At 42.4% G+C, this 12,266-nt stretch overlaps 1 long non-coding RNA gene across 1 annotated transcript in view; it reads left to right on the forward strand.

The window, feature by feature from the left end:
• Positions 1–1,405: 1,405 nt before the first annotated feature.
• LOC117808294 overlaps positions 1,406–12,266 on the forward strand; it is a 36,233-nt gene continuing 25,372 nt past the window's right edge. Inside the window, exons 1-4 of the long non-coding RNA XR_004630210.1 lie at positions 1,406–1,820; positions 2,016–2,362; positions 3,680–3,759; positions 7,130–7,229. This is a non-coding gene — a long non-coding RNA (uncharacterized LOC117808294). The remainder of the gene's footprint in view (positions 1,821–2,015; positions 2,363–3,679; positions 3,760–7,129; positions 7,230–12,266) is intronic.

Genomic DNA, 12,266 nt, shown 5'->3' on the forward strand with positions numbered 1-12,266 from the left:
GAGCTCTCACAGCGCCCTCCGATAGGTAAAACCTGATTATGTAGTTCTCGACAATGATTAATTCCCCGGGCTGCAGCACTCCACTCCGCATGTGTCTGCCACCGCCGCCCCCTCCTGCCTCTCAGACTCCACTGGTTTTTATCTCAGACCTCATAGCGCTGGCTTTGTTTCCTCACAGCGAGCCCTTGTACCTGCATATCTCAAACGGATGGTCCTGCCATGGAGTGGTTCCGCTGCCTGTTACGACGACTGTAAATATAGGAGCACAGTGCCTGGAGGCTATACGATTTGTACATGTTCTTTTGTATTTGAATATGAGTCGAAATACCTAACCCCCTCCTTCTCCCTCTTATCCTCTCCTCTCGTCCTCCTCCTCCTCCTCCTCCACCAAACTTTGTTCCTTTTTCTGTAGGGGGAAAACAGGTGTGTTTGAGCTCAGTGTACAGTGTATGTCCTCTTGTCCCCATGCTCCCGTGTCCCCTGGACTGTCCCCGCTGAGTGTGCTTTGTGCAGGAGGTGGGAACTATTGATGTCTCTCTGTACGTACCTGTGGAAACACTTGTGACTCCTGTCATTTGCCGCTGTAAATAAACATGTCCTGGTAGAAGAGAACAAAAAAAACTGTGATTCATTTTTCTTCCCTGCGTTTTGAAGAGCTCTCCAGCTCATGTGTGGGCGCCTAAAAGGATAATTCAAGTATTTTGGGGCTTTACAACGAAACGTCGTCATACTGTGCGATATTTGTCCATGAGTTATTTTTTATTCCAAAGTACATGTGAAGTGTTCAAGAGGTTGTATCACCGGAGTAGATTATAGTGCTTCAATGTGCTGACAGAGCCAGTAAATAAATGTTGCACTTATTCACTTCCTTTGTAAATGTTTGATAAAAACAAACTTGCCTCTTAAATGATTGTGAAGCTATGCAAGCTACCAGTTATCTTAGCTTAGAATAGTTACTGTACAATGGAAAGAGAAAGCTAGCACAGCTGTATTCTTGGATTGTGAACTGCAGTATTTTAAGTTAAGCAACATATATTCATGTGTAAGTCTGACAAGTGTGGTGAGAAGTACAGCACATGAAAAAATGAGAGAAAGATTCAGTCAGCAGCAGCTTGGATGAAAACCTGATCCACATTTTTTCCTGGGCTGCACTCCGAGGTAATGTAACACTGAGCCAGACTGTGTGAAAAAAAAGAGGATAGTTTTGTAGATACTGATACCGGGTGAACATTTCATTATAATCCTCTGCATTGTGCTGAAGTCTGGTGCAATTGTCAGATAAAAGACGGCTCCTCCACACAGTTGTAATAGCTTTTAATTTTTTCACCGTTGAAGTCGGCAGAGCTCATTTTTCCGGAGGACAGGGTGCTATTTTCATCAAGGTCAGTCCTAAACCTCCATTACTCCTGCTTTAAATGGTAACTGTGTTGCATCTAAATCTGTCCCTCTTGAAACAGCAGAAAGAGCTTTAATGATGATAGCCACTGAGAAGCTCTGCTCAAAGGAGGAATTAAAACAATTGAGAGTAGCACGGTGGAGCCACAGTATTCGATAACAAAGCTGCCCCCTCTTCAGGACTCATTTGAAGGCAGCAGATAAGGCTCCTCTGAAGTTTCCATCCCATGCGGGCAGCCTGTTGGATCCTGGCTGCAAGGGGCCTCTGTTAACAAGAGGAACAAACTTCAACTTCATCTCCCACAGGGGCTCAAAGGAAGTCTGCACATCAAACACGCACTTTCATTTGGATGAGGAGATGCAGAGACGAGGAAGAAAAGAAGCCACTGAAGTCATCCTCCTTCCTGCCTCACAGTCTGCTACAGGTGATTACTTTTTTTTTCCCCCAGCACAAGAATTCAGACAAACCACAGAAGTGTTGGACCACATACCAAGTCACACACATCAGCTAACACTGTGTTTTAGTCTCTTGAACGTCTCTTGGAAGCCACACACCAAGAGAAAAAGATAGCGCAGTAAGCCTTCAGGTAATATTTCTCCCCTAATCTTTCCGTTTGCAGAGACTCCCATGATACTGTGCGCCGACAGCACCTTAATCCAAACTACAAGAGAAGTTTGGGAAGTCTGGGAAGAAATCTCCTCGCCATTGTCGAAGTTTTCTCCCTCAGACACATGCATGCACTTAAATGCCTCCTCTCAGATTCCACGGTGAGACTCGCACACAAAATAATTTCACAAAGTTTCTGAGGAAGTTTCTTAGCCACATGGGCAAATCCAGCCAAGAGCTTTTTGGCAGGTACAGCCCACCGCTCTTCTTAATCTGCTTGATTTCAGACTCTCCCAGCTGAGGTCCAACACGCCTTTGATTTGACAGGAGAGAAGAAGGGAAGCGGCAGGTGAACTGGAGGTACGCTGTCTAATTCTTATTCAAGAATCGTGCTACAATGAATCTATTGTGGCAGAAAGTATTGTTGCTGACTCAGACTGACAATGCTTTAAATGCCAGGTTGGCTGCAAGGCAATCACAGCCTTGGAAAGAATGTGATGATAAACAAATGCAGCAGGTGTTGTGTTTAGGTCTGTTACACAGTCCAGATGTGCTTCTCATGTCAAAATGGAAATGCCTAGACTTAGTACCCTTTAATGACTATGGCAAATAGCAACAGTTTAGCAGAAATAACAAAAGTGAACCCTTGGTCTCTTCAGTGAGTTATAGAAGATAACACACATTAAATAATATCACTATTGAATGACTGTGTTTTTGATTATGCATTTAATTCCCTATGTCCCATATCCTCTTAAATCTACCACTACATGTTTAACAGACTGGTGTATTACCGTCTGTGCACACTGCAGTGCTGTAATGGAGTGTTAAACAATACCCTGTTTCCTATTCTTACAGAGGTAATGATCATTTCCTCATTGCAGCTGCGTCTCCATTTTCAATGAATGTTTTAGAGCAGGGGTTCCCAAACTTTTCAACCCCAAAATAACTGTGCCAGAGACTCGCGATTCCTCAATGTCCCTCCAAGTGATTTCATGTGGCTTCATTTAGCTGGTCTGCAGAAAATGACCCTACCTATATGAGCATGTGTCTGTGTTTCCTGCTGCTACTGATGCTTTTGATAATTAACTGTTCACTAACCCTACACTTTGGAGTCATCTGGCAAAAAGAAAGGCTGAAAACTCTTTAAATGTTCTGTTTTCAAGGTTTTATTTCAAGTTTATCTACTGTTTTTGATGATATTTATTACTATAATGGATAAAATAAACTATTTTTGGATAACTTAAAAAAAAAAAAAATTCTGGAAGACATCTCACAACCCCACATTTGTGTCTCACGACCCACACTCTGGGAACCCCTGATTTAGAGTATACTTCAAGTAATAAAGTAATGCATAAATGTTAATTAAGCTAACTGTCATTTTAACCCCAAACACAAAGATGGTGTTGCTAAATGAAACTACTTGATTGTGGGACCAATTCGGAGGAAACACCTGCTGCGGGTCACTTGACATTGGAAGAGTCCATCTAATTAGGGGTGTCAATGTGTCATAGGTAGCCTAGGTGTTCAACAATAGGAGCTCATCAAATGGTTCATCTGGTTAAGGGGAGGAGTTGACCTACTCCCAACTGGCTGCACTCAAGGCCAACAATGACAGAACTAACACAAGAAGCGCTGCTCCCACTACACTACACTAACATTAGCTAAAACTGTCTGCAGGCGTCCAGTGAAGAGGAGGGGAAGATGAATAAACAGAAGAGGAGCAGCCAGCTCATCTCAGAGGAGGACATGTGGACGAGGTAACTACTAAATAGGACTTTAAGCTACAGTAAAGTTGAGTCATTAAAGAGCTGTATTGATATTGTGCTGCAGGCTAGCTGTGAATCCTAAATCCTGCAGACAGAAGGGTGGAGTGCTACTGTAGTTTATATGCTTGAATATTAGTTTTATAGAGCTTTTGAGCAGTATTTGGGTCTGATATTTAAGAATGAGCATTGCAATACACTGTTCTTTCCAGCTATCTTGTCCCTCTCTCCTTCCCTCATACTATTTTGCCTCAGTTCTTGCACAAATATCCACCCTGATGGTCCACTTTTACTTTTAGAGATGCATTTTTAAAACAGTCTTGTGCTTATAGCTACATTTAAGAGGTTCTGCATTTCTTCAGCTACACAATGAAGATATGCTCAGAGCTGTCAACACTGAGACCCTGAAATAGATTGCAGTTAAATTCCTAAAGAAATTGAAAGCCATCAGAAAAAAAGAAGAAGAAGAGAGAAAAACTCAACAGTTTTCAAGGAGAGATATTTATTCATAAACTGATTGCAAAGCAATAACCTGCAGGCTCTTTGACAAAATAAGCTGATAGATGATGGATGAAAGGAGCTCACGCTTTATTTTTTTACTTGAACTAAAGTTTCTGAGGTCAAGATTGTTTTATTAATGCTCATGGACTCTTTCAGCTGCTGAGGTGATAAGAAGCACTGGCTGCAGTAAGAAACTCATCACATTAGAATAATAAGGACACACTTGTCTCTTTCATACAGTGTTTTAATGCTTATTCCAAGGAAAGGTTTTTTTTCTCTTTTTCTTGAGCAGAAGGGGAATTTGAAAGAGCAAGTATAAAAGCTTTCTGCATCTGTCATGGTTTTATGATTCCAACAAGTGGGGGGAAGTTGCAGAGTAACATTGAGTCGTCAATAATGCATGCTATTACTTGGACAAGGATATATTTTGAACATGCAACATTAAAAATTGACTGTCAGGCTGCTTGGTCACATTGAAGGATGGAGGATGATGGAAGTGTTTACAGTTAAAGCTGAAGAACTCCATCCAGATTTGCAGTCAGAAAGATGACCACCCTTGGAAGCGTGCCTCCTCTTTGGTGCATAAAAGATGTTTCCCTTTTCATCAGCCTCCTGAAGCTTGGGTCTTTCCCCTCAGCGCTCACATCATGAGCAATTCAACTAGTTTAGCAAAAGAGCATCACTTAGCATTTGTATGAGAGCTGTTGCATGCACACGTCCCCATTCATTTGCAGCCACAGCTGAATACTCCATAACACGACTGCTCCTACATTCACATCTGTCAAATTCACTATTACCCTTTCAGCTCGCCGTGCAGACAAAGAGGAACTACTGGGCACAGAATTCATAATATCTTCAGAACTCGCTGACTTATGTTTAAGAAAATTCAAGATGAAGTCATGACAGAGCCGAGGCTTCTTAAATTGGCTTTTTGGAGCGGCTCTTAGAGGAAACACTGCACTATAACAAAAGAGAGCAGATGTGGAGTAAAACAAAGGCTCAGCACCTCTATTTTTCTTATTAAAGCAGCTAAACATGAAGAGATAAAGCAGTCCTCATGCTGTCTCCTTTTTTTCAGCCTCTACAAGCAAGCTCTGGGGGAACTGAGACACAATCCAGATGACAAATGAGAGCTTTATGGCTGTTCGCACGGCGGGCTCTGTGTTCAAGGACACACCGGGAGGATTTTCCAAGGGACTGGGGCCTAAATTACTTCAGGTTGTAACTCTTTCCAAGTGATGCAGTGCCTTAAAAGAGACACACACATGAAGCTGTGTTGAGAGGCTGTGAGGGAGGCCTTTTGATATTCAGTGCAGACACAGATAAATACATTAGGATGGAAATCTGGGAGAAGTCACGTAGGCTGGTCACTTTATCTCTCTGTGCTGTGATTCAGAGCTCTTTCATTATGGAGCTCACAGCTACAGGAGACATAATTGAGTCTGTGCATACACAGGCGGGCTGTGAAACACCTTTTTGTGCTGGATGAAAGGGCACCTCCTTGTGCAATGGAGAACTTTCAGAGACATTTTTTTTTGCTTTCTGGAATCAAATCACAGAGAAATATGGATTCAACAGGAGAAATGTTCTAATAAGCGGTTATAGATCTAAATAATTCAGCGTAGTGTCTTTCTCTTTGCATCAGATCTGTGATGCACGTTTGTAGATGTTTCTTAGATATTCATGAGGCTGCTGCAGGTGTGGTCCACGGTGAGATTACCTCTTTGAAGTAAAAGCATGTGAGAGTTTTAGAGAGATTCAATAATCATGTGTTGTTTATTGCAGAGAAGAGGAGCTCTTCTGTCGAATTAGACATCATGCACTAGTGATGCTTTGTGCATTATCTTAACTTTTGCTTCTGCAGAAACTGTACTTGAAGCACAGTGATGTAACGTTCATGTACAGCAGAATAAAAGTGTTTAAATTGACCCAGAAATGCTAAACGCAGCCGCTGCACTCGCACTCTTGAACCCCACGAGTTTCAGGTTTAATTTCTATCCTCAGACTCACCGTCAAACAGCAGGAAACTCCAGATGAGAGTCGTTTAAATTCACAGTGTGAGATATTATGTAGTGTGGAGAGGGTAAAGATGAACCGGTGGATCGGTTGACCCCATCCCTTGTTTCTAGGCAACCGTACAAATTTGTTGTCATGTGACTACAAATTCAGGAAGGGTATATAATTTCTGTCAGAAGCACAGGAGGAGAGGTGCTTACACTTTATGTCTTCATGTCACAGACATTCTCTTGTTTATTACATGAAGTGAGCGTCATGAGAGAGTACATTTAAGCAGATACAAGTGTGATACATCATGAGGATCATTTAGCCAAAGCTGAGGCCACATTGCTTGAGCCATGTTGTAAATGAGCTCATTTAGTCCTCTGTTTCAGCAGCTGAGTTTATCTTGTGACACCTGCATATTAGTTTAGCCTCTGGCCCTGCTGCTTGTTAGCTAACAGAAAGCTAAAAGTCCATTAAACAGAAGTTATCCTCCTCACGGCTCACTCTGTCTTCACTACAGTTTCATTTAAAAACTTTGTTGAAACAACTGAAAGTCACAAAAGGTTCGCTCAACTCTGAATTCCTGAACTTTTCTCTGAGTTGTTTGAAAGTGAATTAACCGCACAGCCTGATTAAAGACAGCTAATGTCAGCTAATCATGGTAATTCATTGCTTTTTAGGATTAATGAGCTCGTGCACTTCACTCCCCCAGCGAGAGCCGTGTGTATCTAAAATGTAATTTTTGCAGGACTGAAATAACAGCCTTGATTTGAGCTTAGTGACAGTGTTTTTGAGATAATCCTCTGGCTCAGATTTGATAAAAGGAACACCATTATTAATTTATTAAAAACCCTTCTTTCAGGAGGAGCCCTGCCAGAAACAAAAAGCCTCATCGCTGACACACAAGCCGAGACCCCCCCCGTCACTGTTTACCACAATGTGCTGCACTCAAGAACCCCAAGGTATGACTCACCACACACAAGATGTTGCACTGTGTCTTACATCATGAAACTACTGGCCTGTTCTCAGAGGGTGGAGACATTGTGGATGATGTGTCCCACACACATCCCTGTCATTATCTTTATTTAAGATAATCATAGAATCTTTTCAGAATCTTTGCGTATCTGTCCGTCTCATTTCTCTAAATTGATTATTCGGCCAAGCTGTCTCCGTCATTTTCAGACTAAAGTAGCACAACAACTATTAGAGTATATGTTCACACTGCTGCCATGTTTTAAGGTGCACAGAGGATGTTAGTGTTCCACTGACTCATCCTGAGTGTCTTGCAGCAGCACGATGTTTGCATCCTTTGAATAGTGCATCAGAGCGGTGACTGACTGCTTGTCTCAGTCACAGAGGTTCACTCATTTTACAGATTTATGGCACTTCCTGATTGAGTTTTAATTACTGAACCCTGAAGGTTGGATTAACAACCACTGTAGAGGGTTTGGACCAATCAGAATCAAGTATTATACATCTTGGTGATGAGTTGTGAGAATACCTCTTGGTATGACTCTGTTGCGAGCTGTAAATACAATGACAGGAGATGCCATAAGACTAAAATCCTCATAAAGGAGCTAAGCATCATGGGGAAAATAACTTCCTGACTTATTTTGCAAAACTGGTGATAGAATCCAGCACAGAGCGCCGTGCTTCAGTGCATGTCCACAGAGAACTGAGCATTGCTGTGCACTTAAAGTTTTTTTATTATAAGAGCCCCTTGGAGAGCGTGCATGTGCTCCAGTACTTCTAAACTATGATAAGACCATGCAAACATCTATTTAACAGAAGTCGTACCTACCTGAAGGCTACCTCTTTTAATTCAGTGATAAACAAAGTGGTTTTAAACCCATGCAGAAGATAAAAATATATCCTGCACTCGTCTTATTTCCCGTTCTGTGCCTCGTACCATCAGGGCAGTTTTCCCATCACATTCAAACATCATCCAATTAGCTCGATGGCTTCTAAGAGCTATACTCGCTTTTTGTGTTTTCATGTAACAGACCTCACTGTGGTGATTTTAATTCATAAGCCTCAGGCTCAGAAAGAAAGACCTTTTGCTCAAGTCTCTCAATTTACATTTATGTTTTAAACATCCACTGATGCTCCTATCAGAACTGACAGCACACGAGGGAGGGAGTTAGTGTTTTTGCTGGAGAACACTCTACACCTGGCCGATGTTGAGAGGCATGACATGTGAGCCTCCAATTACGATGCTATCTCCCTCAGCAGCGGGCCATCCTGCTAAGCACACACCTCGGCCACATATTATCAGCAGGGTATACGTTACAGCGTCCCTTAAAGCCTGTATAGATTATAACCATTTGCAGAAAGCACCGCACATTACTGAGCGGAGCCCGAGGAGAAATTCTCACCCTATAATTGAGTGCATGGCGGGGTAAATGTCAAACTATTTGCAGGCCATTCGTGAGCTGTGGTATTCTTCTCTATTAGCCTAATGTGCCAGAGTTACTCATCTCTGCTTTGTGCAAATTCATATTGGATTTTTATTAAACCGACTCAAACCAACAGTAATAGATGTGCCTCTGGGATAGCTTAAAAAATCAATTTGCTAAACAGCACAAAATTACCCCCATAATTGTCTCCTTGGACCGCATTACCCATAGAAGGTGATTCCCATTCCAATGTGAGTAAACTTTGCCTCAATGACCAAGACATCCCCTCACTTTTGGCTCCAGAACCGCCGTGTGTCCTCATTACTGTAACAAGCCCAAACAGACAAACGGGATCCAGAGCACGCCGCTGACAGGACAGGAGAATCAGAACGCAGATCCTGCCTGTCAAATGGCCCTGCGGCGATTCCTGCCGCTAATGAAGTGAAATATTCTGGCGTCTGAATCCGAAATAGAGCTGTATATTTGGACACATGAATATGAATACAATCAGCTAGACTTGGCTCATTAATGAGGCAGGGAGAGCAACCAGCAGACAGGATTAATTAATTACAGAGTGACATTTATGGATAATAACCTTCTGGTGGATATCACGCTTAATGAATATGCATAAGACTATCAAAGAGGAAGCATCCAGCTAAGATGAAATATCTATATTCAGATCCACGATAGGGTTACTGCCGCGCCGTGTGAGTCAGCAGCACACCATGATTTCAGACCGTGTGATGTTTGCCTGATTTTTAGCAACTTGCAATGTGATGAGTCGATGCAGCCGCCCTCAGCTGCTCTGTAACTTCTGCAACACCAACTTTGGGGTTAGAGAAATATTTGATTTGTGTTGATATTCTGTAAGATGGCTGCAGAGTGGAGTCTTTGCAAGCAGAATATAGCTCGTGGTGAATATTCTGGTGGTGTTATTTGAAGCTGCAGCGGTGTGTGTGTGTGTGTGTGTGTGTGTGTGTGTGTGCGTGAGGTTGAGTTGTTTGTTGGTGTAGTGGAGCAGTTTTTGGAGTGATGAATGATGAGCTGTGCAGTGACATTAAAGGACTAGTGTAATTATTTTCTATCTTGACGCTGATCTTCGGAGCTTGTAAGATATCATGACTAATGCCGGCGCTGAGGTCTGGTGAGGATAAGTTGATATTATGCTGTTTTAACCAGGACAGCTGTAAACATTTCTGCCATCATTGCTTGTAGCACATATAAACAACCAGCTCATGAGTAGGACTCCTTCAGGTGTCAGGCTGGATTAAGGAGATTTGAGCGTTGACGTGAAGGACTGTGTTTTGAATTTTCAGGGTTTAACGGGGTGTAGCTGTTGTCTGTTTTTGCATACAAGGGCAGAAATGTGTCTTTGACTTGCAAAGTGTCTCTTCTTAAATCCATAAACCACGTGATACCTCGTCTGTTAAAGGGATCAACCTTCACATGACTATAACCTGAATCTGCAGTTTCACTTCCTCTATGGAGCCACGTGCTTGAGTATCTAGTAGGATTTGTAGTATTATTTAAAGAGGAAGCATGGAGACCAAGTTTCTGACTCTGATTTCATCACCTGGACACAAACACAGGTCCGACTGAATCCTCATGAAGCTCCAAATCTGCTGCAAAGAACAAGTTCACATTAAAACCCTCAAACTTGATTGGCTGTCTCTGAAGAATCTGCTTCCCTTCTCCACTCTAATGGAAACACATCAGCATTTAAAGCATGAACTCCAGTGGAAAATCATCCCTGTGTGTTTTTTTTACGGCACTATTTTACAGATATTACATTTTCCATCTTGTCACACGGAGACAGAATGATATGAGATCTCTGCTGATATCAGTCTCCCTACCTGCTGCTAGGCAACAAAAGGGGGAATATGTTGAATGCTGGATAAAGTCAGAGGTTCGTAATAATAGAAAAAAACTGTGCTCAACTTTGATAACTTTTGATTAAAGGTTTAATCAGTCTCACAACATGAAAGGTTGAGTTCGCTGCATGAACTAGAGAACAGCTCCTCCACTAATGCATTTCTGCCAGTGTACAGAACATAATTAACCATCACACAGAGGCTACACCTTGTCAGTGCAGCAGATGGTGGATAAGAGCATGAAAATACCCGTCAGGAGCGACTGTTGTATCCACCGCCTGTAGGACACTTTCTCTTACACTGGTCTTAATTGAATCCCTCGCCTGAACATGAGTGTAATTAAACTAATTAAACACCCATAATCAATAGGATTAGACAATGTGTGTGTGTTAAAGAACATCCCTGTATTCCTTACCTCCTCATGGCTGCATCTTTAAACACTATGTCCAGATGTTGAAACTCAAAGTAACGTGAAGGGACAGAGCAGCTTCGGTGTCCACACCGCTGACCTTCTTCAAATGATGATTGATACCGCTCCCGTTATCTTATTGTCTCCTTCCTCTGCTGTATCAATCACTTACTGGAGGAGTAATATGGTTGTTCATTGCTCTTTGAGTGTGATAGAGGTCAAACAGTACGATATGCATCAAGCTGTCCAAAACCCTGACATTTTTCTTACTTGTGAGAAAGCTCAGACTGTATATGAGATCTGTGCATGGAGAGGTAGAATTCCCTTGAACCTGAGTGTCTCTCATGACCAGCAGGGGGTGAATGCACTGGTTGCATTCTCTTATATTCATAGTATATTTACAATAACACTACCATGAACCATGACCACTCATAGATACATTGACACCTTACAAAACCATCCTGAGATCCTCTGGAACGAAGCCTCTAAGTTTATAGGAGTAGGTTGAGTGAGTGCAGGGTGGCAGAGGATGTAAAGCCCAGCTGTCTATGAATACGACTTGTAAAAGAACGGGGTCGGCCTCTTGCCTTCAGATCAGTCTCAGTCCTCCTCGGCTGCATGCTGTGGGAGATTGGATCATTTCTTCAAAGTGTAAAGCTCCCCCGTTCTTTGAGAGATGAAGGAATTGGAAATCTGCTCCACAGCCTGTGCTCCACAACATCCTGTGAAGGTTCAGTGATATTTTGATGTGAGGATCAGGAAGACTGTGGACGGCTTTTCTCTTTATCCTGCTATTCCTGAAACCTGATGCCTGTCTGTTTCTACAAATGTCCAGAGTTAGACAGGAAAGACTCTTGCAGCAGGTTATGTCATAGCAGACTTGTCAAAGATAAATGAGGCTTGATGGCGGGTGTTAGATCATACCTAATTAACTGAAGGTGACATTCACTTAGAATCTCCTTAAAATCTCCTCCCTCTTTCTTGTAGCCGGCTAATGTAGCGCTCAGTGTGAAACTGTGCCAAGGAGGAATATAAACAAAGCCTCTTTGCAGCGCATTGCTTTGTCAGAATCTGAGTCAGTGACAGGCTGATGGTCTTATTTGCTTGTGCAGATCATAACGAGGCACAGTATTAAATTGAGACTGCTTCATAAATCCAGTTAAACTCCCCAGCTGTATATTTACGAGGAACAAGCCAGAAGTCTGTGTCACAAACTTTTATGACCGGCAGGACCATCGGAGTGATGACTGTAATCATTTGGAAAAGGAGTTATAACTGGATGCTCCAACAGGTGGACTTCCTGATGGGAATCCACCATGACGT

Source organism: Notolabrus celidotus, chromosome 24 (assembly GCF_009762535.1).
Source record: "Notolabrus celidotus isolate fNotCel1 chromosome 24, fNotCel1.pri, whole genome shotgun sequence".
NCBI classification, from domain to species: domain Eukaryota; kingdom Metazoa; phylum Chordata; class Actinopteri; order Labriformes; family Labridae; genus Notolabrus; species Notolabrus celidotus.